Source organism: Gymnogyps californianus, chromosome 26 (genome assembly GCF_018139145.2).
Source record: "Gymnogyps californianus isolate 813 chromosome 26, ASM1813914v2, whole genome shotgun sequence".
NCBI lineage: Eukaryota > Metazoa > Chordata > Aves > Accipitriformes > Cathartidae > Gymnogyps > Gymnogyps californianus.
Genome location: NC_059496.1, coordinates 2,508,986 through 2,519,471, shown reverse-complemented (window position 1 = coordinate 2,519,471; position 10,486 = coordinate 2,508,986).

Genomic DNA, 10,486 nt, shown 5'->3' with positions numbered 1-10,486 from the left:
CAGGACAAGAGGCAACGGGCACAAACTCAAACACAGGAGGTTACGTTTGAACATCAGGAAACACTTTCTCACTGTGGGGTGACTGAGCCCTGGCACAGGGTGCCCTGAGAGGTTGTGGAGTCTCCATCCTTGGGCATATTCAAAAGCCATCTGGACGTGGTCCTGTGCACTCTAGGGACCCTACTTGAGCAAGGGGGTTGGACCAGATGGCTCCGGAGGTCCCTTCCAACCTCAACCATTCTGAAATTCTGTGAGACTTCTCAGAAGCCAACAAGCTTCTGTGAAGCTCTGCTCTGCTTTCTGAACTGATGGAAAAGCCACAGACATCTGATTCCCAGAAACACCTGCAGAGCAGCCTACACTCTCCAGACCACATTCAGCCTCTCCCGCCACCACATATGCAAGGACACAGTGCAAGGCAGTTCCCAGCAAGACCCATCCAAGCATCCTGCTCCTGTCCCCCTCTGCTAGAGCTAAGTGTCTGGGAACCCTTGTCTTCCTCCAGGGAGACTTTGACTGTGAAAGGACCTCCGCCATCATCAGGTTAGCACTTCTCTATGCTGCAGTGCCTGCTCAGCCCAGTCCCTCGGAGCACCAGGATTGCCCACCCAGTATGCTCCGCTGTGGCTGACCCTGTGATGTGAAGGCACAGGCTGTTTCATGGGATGAGGTAAGGTGCACAGATAAAAGCACTGGGATCCAGGACTCCTGGGTTCTCTCTTTGCTGCTAGAGGATTTGCCTTGGTGGCTAAAGCAGGAGTGAGGAAGGCTGGCTCTCTCCCAAACCCTCCTCGGTGTCAGGAGCAGCAAGGGTGGCTGCTCCATGAGGAAAGGGGAGCCGGAGCCGAGCGAGGTAACTACACAGGCAGAGGCGGTGGCCTCACCAACAAGGATGCAGTCCCACATATCCTAGTAAGGCTGGTAGGACAGACCCGGAGACCTGCAGCTCAAAAGCCAAATCCAGTCAAAGGCAGGGGGAGTCCCCACCGAGCTGCTTAGCAGCACCTCCTCCAACAGCTCTCTTCAAAGCCCAATGCCTGCACCATACCTAAGTTGACCCTGAACCAGGCAGCCAAACCCAGGAAGAGGGGGATGCACTCAAGCCCTGCCACTGCACCTCTGCGCGACACAAGGTAGGTCCTGGCCCTTCTCTGTTCCTCCATTTCCCACCTGGGTAGCGGGTGGACACATCCCTGAGCTCTCATCAGACAGCAAGCACTCGTGGGCCCAGCGAGCAATTGCTCTTTGAGGCAAGGATTCCTGCTGGTGCCCTGCCGGCTGCCAGCTGGAACCAGCACCCTTCTTCAGGTTTACCCATGCTGGCAAGTGCTGGAGCCCAGTATCACAAGTCAGGGACCTGGAGAGAGCAACAACTGGCCCCAAGTCCCCAAGGCAGTAAGAACTGAGCTACCTCAGCTCTTCAATCCATCCCATCCCGTGCTTCAGGATACCTCAGCATGCATCTAAATATTTATTATTTACTTATGCAAAGAAGTGAGAGGAAGAAACTTAATACTGGGTGGAAGAAACCTGTTTTATCAGAGCTAGCAGGCACTACTGGAATCATCCAAACGGTCGCAAGCAATTAAACAATTAAAGTGAAGGTCACTAGAAGTGCACACTAAGCAGCCATCCTGACAGAGCACTTAAGTACAGAAGAGCTGGATACTGCAATGAAAACACTTTGCACAAACACAGCTCTGGTTGGATTAGAGAGACTGACTTCTCCAAGGGGACAGACACTGTGCAGTGTCTGATGAGGGGAGCATGGGGGTGTGGTGTTGGCAGTGGGCTGCACTGGTGCAGGGATGGGTCACAGATGGAGGCACAACACAACGATCAGGATGTGGAAGCAAGGACAGGCTATGAAGAAGAAATTAAGAAATATGACCTCAGTATACAGGCACGTTTTCAAGAAAGCGAAAGCTCATCAACCTGGAGCTGATGGGGGCTGCAAGCAACATGAAGAGCAAAATGAAGAGCTTCACTCACTGTGTCTGCAGTAAAAGGTGGACAAGCACATGGGAGTTGCTCTGGAATGTGGAGGGGGGTCTCATAGCAGCAGAGACATGGGGATGAGTGACTCAATGCCTTTTTGGCAAAACCTCACAAACAGCATGCACAAAGCCAGAGGCTGGCCCCTGCCTGACACCTACTCAACCACCTCTCACATCACAACCACCTGCACAAACCACCTGCAACCTCTTGCCCTAGCAACTACTTCTGCACCATGACACACGCAAGCAGCTGCACAGGGCAGGGGCCTGCTCCTAAACTACCATCTCCCTGCCAGCATGGGACATCACAAGCACCTCCTTCAGCCCAAGCACCTCCTGCCCTACCACTTACTCACGCACCTAGCACCTCACAAGCACCCGCACAAGCCACGGGCCCTCCTCCTGCCCTAGCACATCTGCACGGAAATACACAACACGAGCACCTCCACAAGCCACCTCTCCTTTCAGTCCCACTCACACCCTCACAAAAACACTCACCTCAAAAGCACCTTTGCAAGCCTGCGGCCTGCTTCTGCCAACCACCTCAGCACTCAGCACTGACATCGCAGGCACCTGTACAAGCCAGGCCCTGCTCCTGCCTAGCACCTACTCACCACCTAGGACAGCACACAGGCTGCACAACCCACCTGCATGCTCCTGCCCTAACAGCTGCACAGCCACAGGGCGTCCCCGACCACGTGCACTGGCCAACCTCTCCAGTCCTGCCATTACAACCTACTTAGCCAGCACTCACAGCACAAGCACCTCGACCAGCCACGGGCCTGCGCTGCCCTAGCACCTGCTCACCCACCTAGGACATCACAAACAAGCTGCACAACCCACCTGCACGCTCCGGCCCTAACAGCTACCCAGCAAGCATTCACATCCCAAGCACCTCTAAAAGCCACCTCTTCAGTCCTTCCCATTCACCTACTTAGGCACCACGCACATCACAAGGACCTCGACAAGCCGGGGCCTGCCACTGCCTTAGCACCTCCTCAGCCACCTCTGACATCGCACCTACCTCCAGAAGCCACCACCTTGCTCCTGACACAGCAACTACCCAAGCACTTGTGACACCCAAAGCACCTGCACATCAAAGCTTCCTGCTCCAGCCCTACCACCTACGCAGGCCCATCTCACCTCGCAAGCACAGCAACAAGACAACTGCCTCCTTCCATCCTATCCCCCACTAACAGCACCGGCGTGCTTTACGCCCAGCCACCAACAAAGCACCATGCAGCTCCTTGCTCACTCCTCCCCTCCGGCGGCATGCGGACAACAAAATACAACCAAAGCTGCGCGAGTCCACACAAGGACACGGACGGATCACTCAACAATTATGCTCACAGGCAAAACACACTCCACTTGCCGGAAAAAAACACATCCATTTAAGTTCCGACCAAGCAAATCACACTAGCAGAAGGAGAAAGAGAACCAGATCTTAAAAACACACCTTCCCCCCACCCCTCCCTTCTTCCCGCCCTCACCTTTGCTCACCATACCGTCCACCTCCTCCCCACAGCGGCCCAGGGCAACGGCGAATGGGGCTTGCGGGCACTTCATCCCACGTTGGCTTCTCACGCTCCTTTCTCCTCAGGGGGAGTGCTCCTCACACTCTTCTCCTGCTCCACCCTGGGATCCCTCTCACGGGGATCAGCCCTCCACCACCTTCTCCAACACCACTCCTTGCCACGCACTCCCTGCAGGCCTCCACCACCTGCTCCAGCGTGGCCTTTCCCACGCACTCACGGCCGCCTTCGGGCCCACACACCTGCTCCACCCTCGCGTCCTCCACGGCCTGCAGGGGAATCTTCTCATCCACCATAACCCCCATGGCCTGCAGGGACACAGCCTGCCCTCTCACCACGGCCTGCAGGGCAATCTCTGCTCCCCCGCACCTCCTCCCTCTCCTTCTTCACTCACCTCGGCCTCTGCAGCCTTCTTTCTCTCACATCCCACTCCTCTCGTCGCTGCACCTCCCCTTCCTTCCTTTTCCACCACTCTTTCCCCTTCTGAAATATCCTATCCCAGAACACCTACCACCAGTGCTGATTGCCTCCCCCTTCCACACAGGCGGCTCCAAACTGCAGCCGGGAAAGCTTCTAGCAGCTTCTCACAGGACCCACCCCTCCAGCCCCACCCCTCTACACAAACCCCTGCCACACAAACCCAACCCAACACCTATGACATCACAAGCACCTGCACAAAACACAGGCCCACCCCTACCCTTGCACCTCCTCAGGCACATGTCACAGCACAACCACCTGCACAACCCACCTGCATGGCTCCTGCCCTAACACCTACTCAACCACCTCTCCCATCACAAGCACCTGCACAACCCACCTGCAACCTCTTGCCCTAGCAACTACTCTGCCACCAATGACAACACAAGCAGCTGCACAGGGCAGGGGCCTGCTCCTAAACTACCACCTCCTTGCCAGCATGGGACATCACAAGCCCCTCCTTCAGCCCAAGCCACCTCCTGCCCTAGCACTTACTCACGCACCTAGCACCTCACAAGCACCTGCACAAGCCAGGGGCTGGCCCCTGCCCTCACACCTCCTCAACCACCTGTGACCTCACAAGCACCCGCACAAGCCACGGGCCTCCTCCTGCCCTAGCACATCTCCATGGAAATACCACAACACAAGCACCTCCACAACCCACCTCTCCTTTCAGTCCCACTCACATCCTCACAAAACACTCACCTCAAAACCACCTTCACAAGCCAGGGGGCCTGCTTCTGCCCAACCACCTCAGCACTCAGCACTGACATCGCAGGCACCTGCACAAGACAGGGCCCTGCTCCTGCCCTATCACCTACTCACCCACCAGGGACATCACATGCACCTCCACAAACCACCTCCAGCTTCCTGCCCTAACTGCTACACAGCCAACACTGACCTCACAAGCACCTGCACAACCCACCTGCGCACTCCTGCCCTATCACCTACTGCTCCACCACTCACAATATATGCTGCTGCACAAACCAGGGACTGCGCTCCTGCCCTAGCAGTGACTTGCCAACACCACATCGCTACCAGCTACACAAGCCAGGGCCTGCTCCTGCCCTAACACCTGCTCAGCTCCAAGCCACAGCCCAAGCAGCTGCACAACCCAAGGCCTGCTCCTGCCTTAGCACCTACTCACCCACCTAGCACATCACAACAACCTGCACAACCCACCTGCATGCTCCTGCCCTAACAGCTGCAGAGCCACCAGGCACGTCCCCAGCACCTGCACTGGCCACCCAGCACTCACAGCACAACCACCTCTACCAGCCACCTGCCTGCTTCTGCCCTAGCACCTGCTCACCCACCTAGGACATCACAACAAGCTGCACAACCCACCTGCACGCTCCTGCCCTAACAGCTACCCAGCAAGCATTCACATCACAAGCACCTCTAAAAGCCACCTCTTCAGTCCTTCCCATTCACCTCCTTAGGCACCACGCACATCACAAGGACCTCGACAAGCCGGGGCCTGCCACTGCCTTAGCACCTCCTCAGCCACCTCTGACATCGCACCTACCTCCACAAGCCACCACCTTGCTCCTGACACAGCAACTACCCAAGCACTTGCGACACCCAAAGCAACTACACATCAAAGCTTCCTGCTCCAGCCCTAGCACCTACGCAGGCCCATCTGACCTCACAAGCACAGCAACAAGCCAACTGCCTCCTTCCATCCTATCCCCCACTATACAGCACCGGCGTGCTTTAGGCCCAGCCACCAACAAAGCACCATGCACCTGCTTGTGCACTCCTCCCCTCCGGCGGCATGCGGACAACAAAATACAACCAAAGCTGCGCGAGTCCACACAAGGACACGGACGGATCACTCAACAATTATGCTCACAGGCAAAACACACTCCACTTGCGGAAAAAACACATCCAGTTCATTTCCTACCAAGCAAATCACACTAGCAGAAGGAGAAAGAGAACCAGATCTTAAAAACACACCTTCCCCCGCACCCCTCCCTTCTTCCCACCCTCACCTTTGCTCACCATACCTCCACCTCCTCCCCACAGCACACCAGGGCAACGGCAAATGGGGCTTGCGGGCACCTCATCCGACATTGGCTCTGACACTCCTTTCTCCTCAGGGGGAGGGCTCCTCACACTCTTCTCCTGCTCCACCCTGGGAACCCTCTCATGGGGATCAGCCCTCCACCACCTTCTCCAACACCACTCCTTGCCACGCACTCCAGGCCTCCACCACCTGCTCCAGCGTGCCCTTTCCCACGCACTCACGGCCGCCTTTGGGCCCACACACCTGCTCCACCCTCGCGTCCTCCACGGCCTGCAGGGGAATCTCTCATCCACCATTAACCTCCATGGCCTGCAGGGACACAGCCTGCCCTCTCACCACGGCCTGCAGGGAATCTCTGCTCCCCCGCACCTCCTCCCTCTCCTTCTTCACTCACCTCAGGCTCTGCAGCCTTCTTTCTCTCACATCCCACTCCTCTCGTCGCTGCACCTCCCCTTCCTTCCTTTTCCACCACTCTTTCCCCTTCTGAAATATCCTATCCCAGAACACCTACCACCAGTGCTGATTGCCTCCCCCTTCCACACAGGCGGCTCCAAACTGCAGCCGGGAAAGCTTCTAGCAGCTTCTCACAGGACCCACCCCTCCAGCCCCACCCCTCTACACAAACCCCTGCCACACAAACCCAACCCAACACCTATGACATCACAAGCACCTGCACAAAACACAGGCCCACCCCTACCCTTGCACCTCCTCAGGCACATGTCACAGCACAACCACCTGCACAACCCACCTGCATGCTCCTGCCCTAACACCTACTCAACCACCTCTCCCATCACAACCACCTGCACAACCCACCTGCAACCTCTTGCCCTAGCAACTACTCTGCCACCAATGACAACACAAGCAGCTGCACAGGGCAGGGGCCTGCTCCTAAAGTACCATCTGCTTGGGATCATGTGACATCACAAGCAGCTGCGCAAGCTCAGGTCCAGCTCCCGCCCTATCACTTACTCACCAACCTTTGACCTCACATGCACCTGCACAAGCCACAGGCCTCCTCCTGCCCTAGCACATCTCCATGGAAATACCACAACACAAGCACCTCCACAAGCCACCTCTCCTTTCAGTCCCACTCACATCCTCACAAAACACTCACCTCAAAAGCACCTTCACAAGCCAGGGGCCTGCTTCTGCCCAACCACCTCAGCACTCAGCACTGACATCACATGCACCTGCACAAATCAGGGGCCTGCTCCTGCCCTATTTCCTTCTCAGGCACCTGTGACACCATAACCAGCTGCACATACATGGTTCCTGCTCCAGCCCTAACACCTAGTCAGGGATATCTGATATCACAAGGACATGTAAAAGCCAAGCTCCTTCTCCTGCCCTAACACCTACTCAGCCACCAGTGACATCACAAGCACTTGTACAGCAGGACTGTCTTCACTGCCAACACCCTGTGGTTTTGACCTCCATGTCCATCACTGTCTCCCATCTCCCCATGCTCTCCCCTCACCCAGGCACCTTTCTTACCCACCCCACCACCTCCCAGTGCTCCTGTCTGTCTTTCTGTTGCTCTGGCAGATGTCACCTTGAAAGCGCTGTCCTAGCCAGCTCACCTGCCTCTCTTTCGCTTTTCCCTCTGCTCTTATTGTGACTGTGCCAGCTGTCTGATGCACTTTTGGACCTCATGGGCCCTCTTGTCCTGCCTCCCTTCTCCTGTGAAATCCCGTTCCTGCAAGAGAATTGACATCCAGTCAGTGCCTCCTCTGTGGCATCTTCCTGAGCTGCACAGCTGGTGGGAACTGTCACCATCAGCCCCAGCAGTGCCTGAAGTCCTCTCCTGGCACAGGAACAGCTCTGGTGTGCTTGGTGTGTACCATGCTCCCTGAAGGAGAACAGCAACACTCAAAGTTGATCCTGGGCAATGTCACGCTGGGAAGAGCTCATTTGAAGGCAGGTTGGCAGCAGACCCTGAGGCCGTGCCGGTGGTGGCCACATCTGGCTCCTTCCAGCAGGATTTGGGAAAGCCCGTTCCCAGCTGTGAGCACCAGGCCAAGGGCATGGGGCAGAAACAGCCCCCTCCCCCAAGGGCCCCAGCCCCCAACTGCCCTCTGTCCCCAAACTACTAAAACTTCCAAACAGGCTCTGCCTCTAACTGAATGATCTTCACTTTTCAGAAAAGAATCCGGATACTTTCAACTAGCATTGGTTGAAAACAAAACCACTCTGCCCTGCCACAAATGTAAACAAATCAGTACATTAAGTTTCCTTTTAGTTCATCAAATTAAGACACAAGGCTGTCAGTTGTGCTTTCTGGTTATTGTGCCTGTTACATTGCTGTGTTCACATATAAAAAGAGGAAAGAAAATCTAGAAACCTCTCCTAACTAGGTCAGAGGCATAGTCACTCTCACAAACATTGCTCCACACTGAGTCAACAAGCTCAGCCAAGAAATGCTGAGCAAATGGCCCAGCTGCAGCTTTCTCCCAGGGGTCCTCCTCTTTCTGCAGCGTTTGTGTCTGCTGCTGTTAGCAAGGTGCCTGCCAAGACAACGCTGCATGTAAAGATTCAGCCTCTTGCTGGTACGTCTTTGACCTGGATTTAGAAGAGTGACCACAATGGGCAACTCATCAATCCACACCAAATCACGGACATCAGTATTTGCATTAGTTGGTCCCTCCTGTCTCTCTGTAGGAAAAAAACCCAAACCATGTTCCTATGAAGAAGGGTTTGAAAGCACGCTCATATTCAACCTAGAGAGTAGCAAAACTCCCACAGACTACAGGGAAACTCTTTCCTTGGTGTACCAGTTGTCTTTTTACTGTAAGGCACAGGTCTTATGATGGGCCAAACTAATCCTCTCCTGCTGCCTTAGCATGCGCTAGTCTAACAACACGTTGCTTTATTGGGCTTGCAGAGAAAGATGACGGTTAGCCTTGGGACAAGCTGAAGGTTGTCCAGGATTTTCTGCACTTTTCAGCATTCATGTTTGATATCCTGTTTGGTATAAGTAAAGACTGAAGAAAGAAATGGATAAGGTTGATGAACATTGAATCATTATTAGTATAAAGGTGGATAATTATTATTATAGTGGTGACAATTTTTTAATGTAAATAAAATTGTATTATTATAAAGAAATATCATTATCATGAAGCAGCCTTGCCTTCTCTGTTGACTACTAATTGCGTATTGCTCTTATCATTCCCTGGAAATCACAAATCCATGTGCACCACTACTTAGCTTATTAGGTAGGAGGATGCTTTTTTCTATTTCAGGGCCTTGCAAGTATCCATTTAGGACGTCGCCGTGATGAAAATGGCCGAGCGAACTGCTTGACTTGCAACCCCACCAGGTACAGAAGGAAAATGCTGTCAGGTTTTCCTCTTGCTCAGACATCTAGCCGCACAAGGTGACCAGAGCATGACTGCTTCCATGAAAGATACGTGGGGTTTGCTGTTCACCTGGACTCCACTGCTGCTCTCAGACCCCTTCCCAACTCCTCTCCCGCTGCATTCTACTTCTATAGGGCACAGAATTCCTAAATGTTGTCATTTGGAGTTGAAAAAGGCACAACCAATGCCCAAAAGAAGCACCTTTGCTCATTTTGCAGTTAACGACACAGCAGAATGCGGATCAGTTCCTATATGTCTACCCTGGTTTTGCATCAGAAAGGGATTTCTCACATGGATGCCTTGCAACAGGGTTTGTGAGCCTGCCTTTGCCTCACACCTCTCCTGCTTCTGCTTGCTGGCCAGGGCTCCTCCTGGCTCTGCCAGGCTGGAGAGCAAAGCGGGGGTCTTTCAGGAGGCGCATCTGTCTGACGTGCCACATTCACCTCTATTCCACTGTCACCAGGCTCTTGCGACTGCAGCTCTGGAAAGCAAAAGCATGAGGAATGACACGTGTTGGGGTTGGCGGAGCTTTAAAAGTCATGACTACACCTGATGATTCAGCAGGGTAAACTAGATCCAAAGAATGTGCGGGAACATGACTTCTGTGAAGTAAAGAAGGAAAAAATATACCCCAACAGAAGATGGACATCGGCCGTCTCCATCAGCCCTCTGATGCCATGTGCTCTGCAACCTCTGCTGCCCTGCTTGGGAAGGATTCCTAAAATGCTATGTCACGCAGAAGATGTCAGACCACTGGGTCTCACCATGAAGAAGAACAAACACTTCCTCTTCGTTTGAGGAACAAACGATTCAATCAACAAACGATTGAGTCAGTGGTGACAAGGCAAATGCAATAGGACACTGGCAGCCTCTCTGCTAACCATCTATGTTAAAAAAACACGTCTCTTCCTTCATCACCTCATCCTCCTCAGAGGAAAAGGCAGAACAGGGAACACACAATCTAGTGGGTCAGGACAACCATGTTCTCTTTCTACCCCTGCCAGAAGTGTCCCTGAGGAAACAGCGCATCTGAAACACCTCTACTTGATTTGAATGGTATCCATCTCCTACAGCAGAGCTAAGAGACCTTCCTCAGAA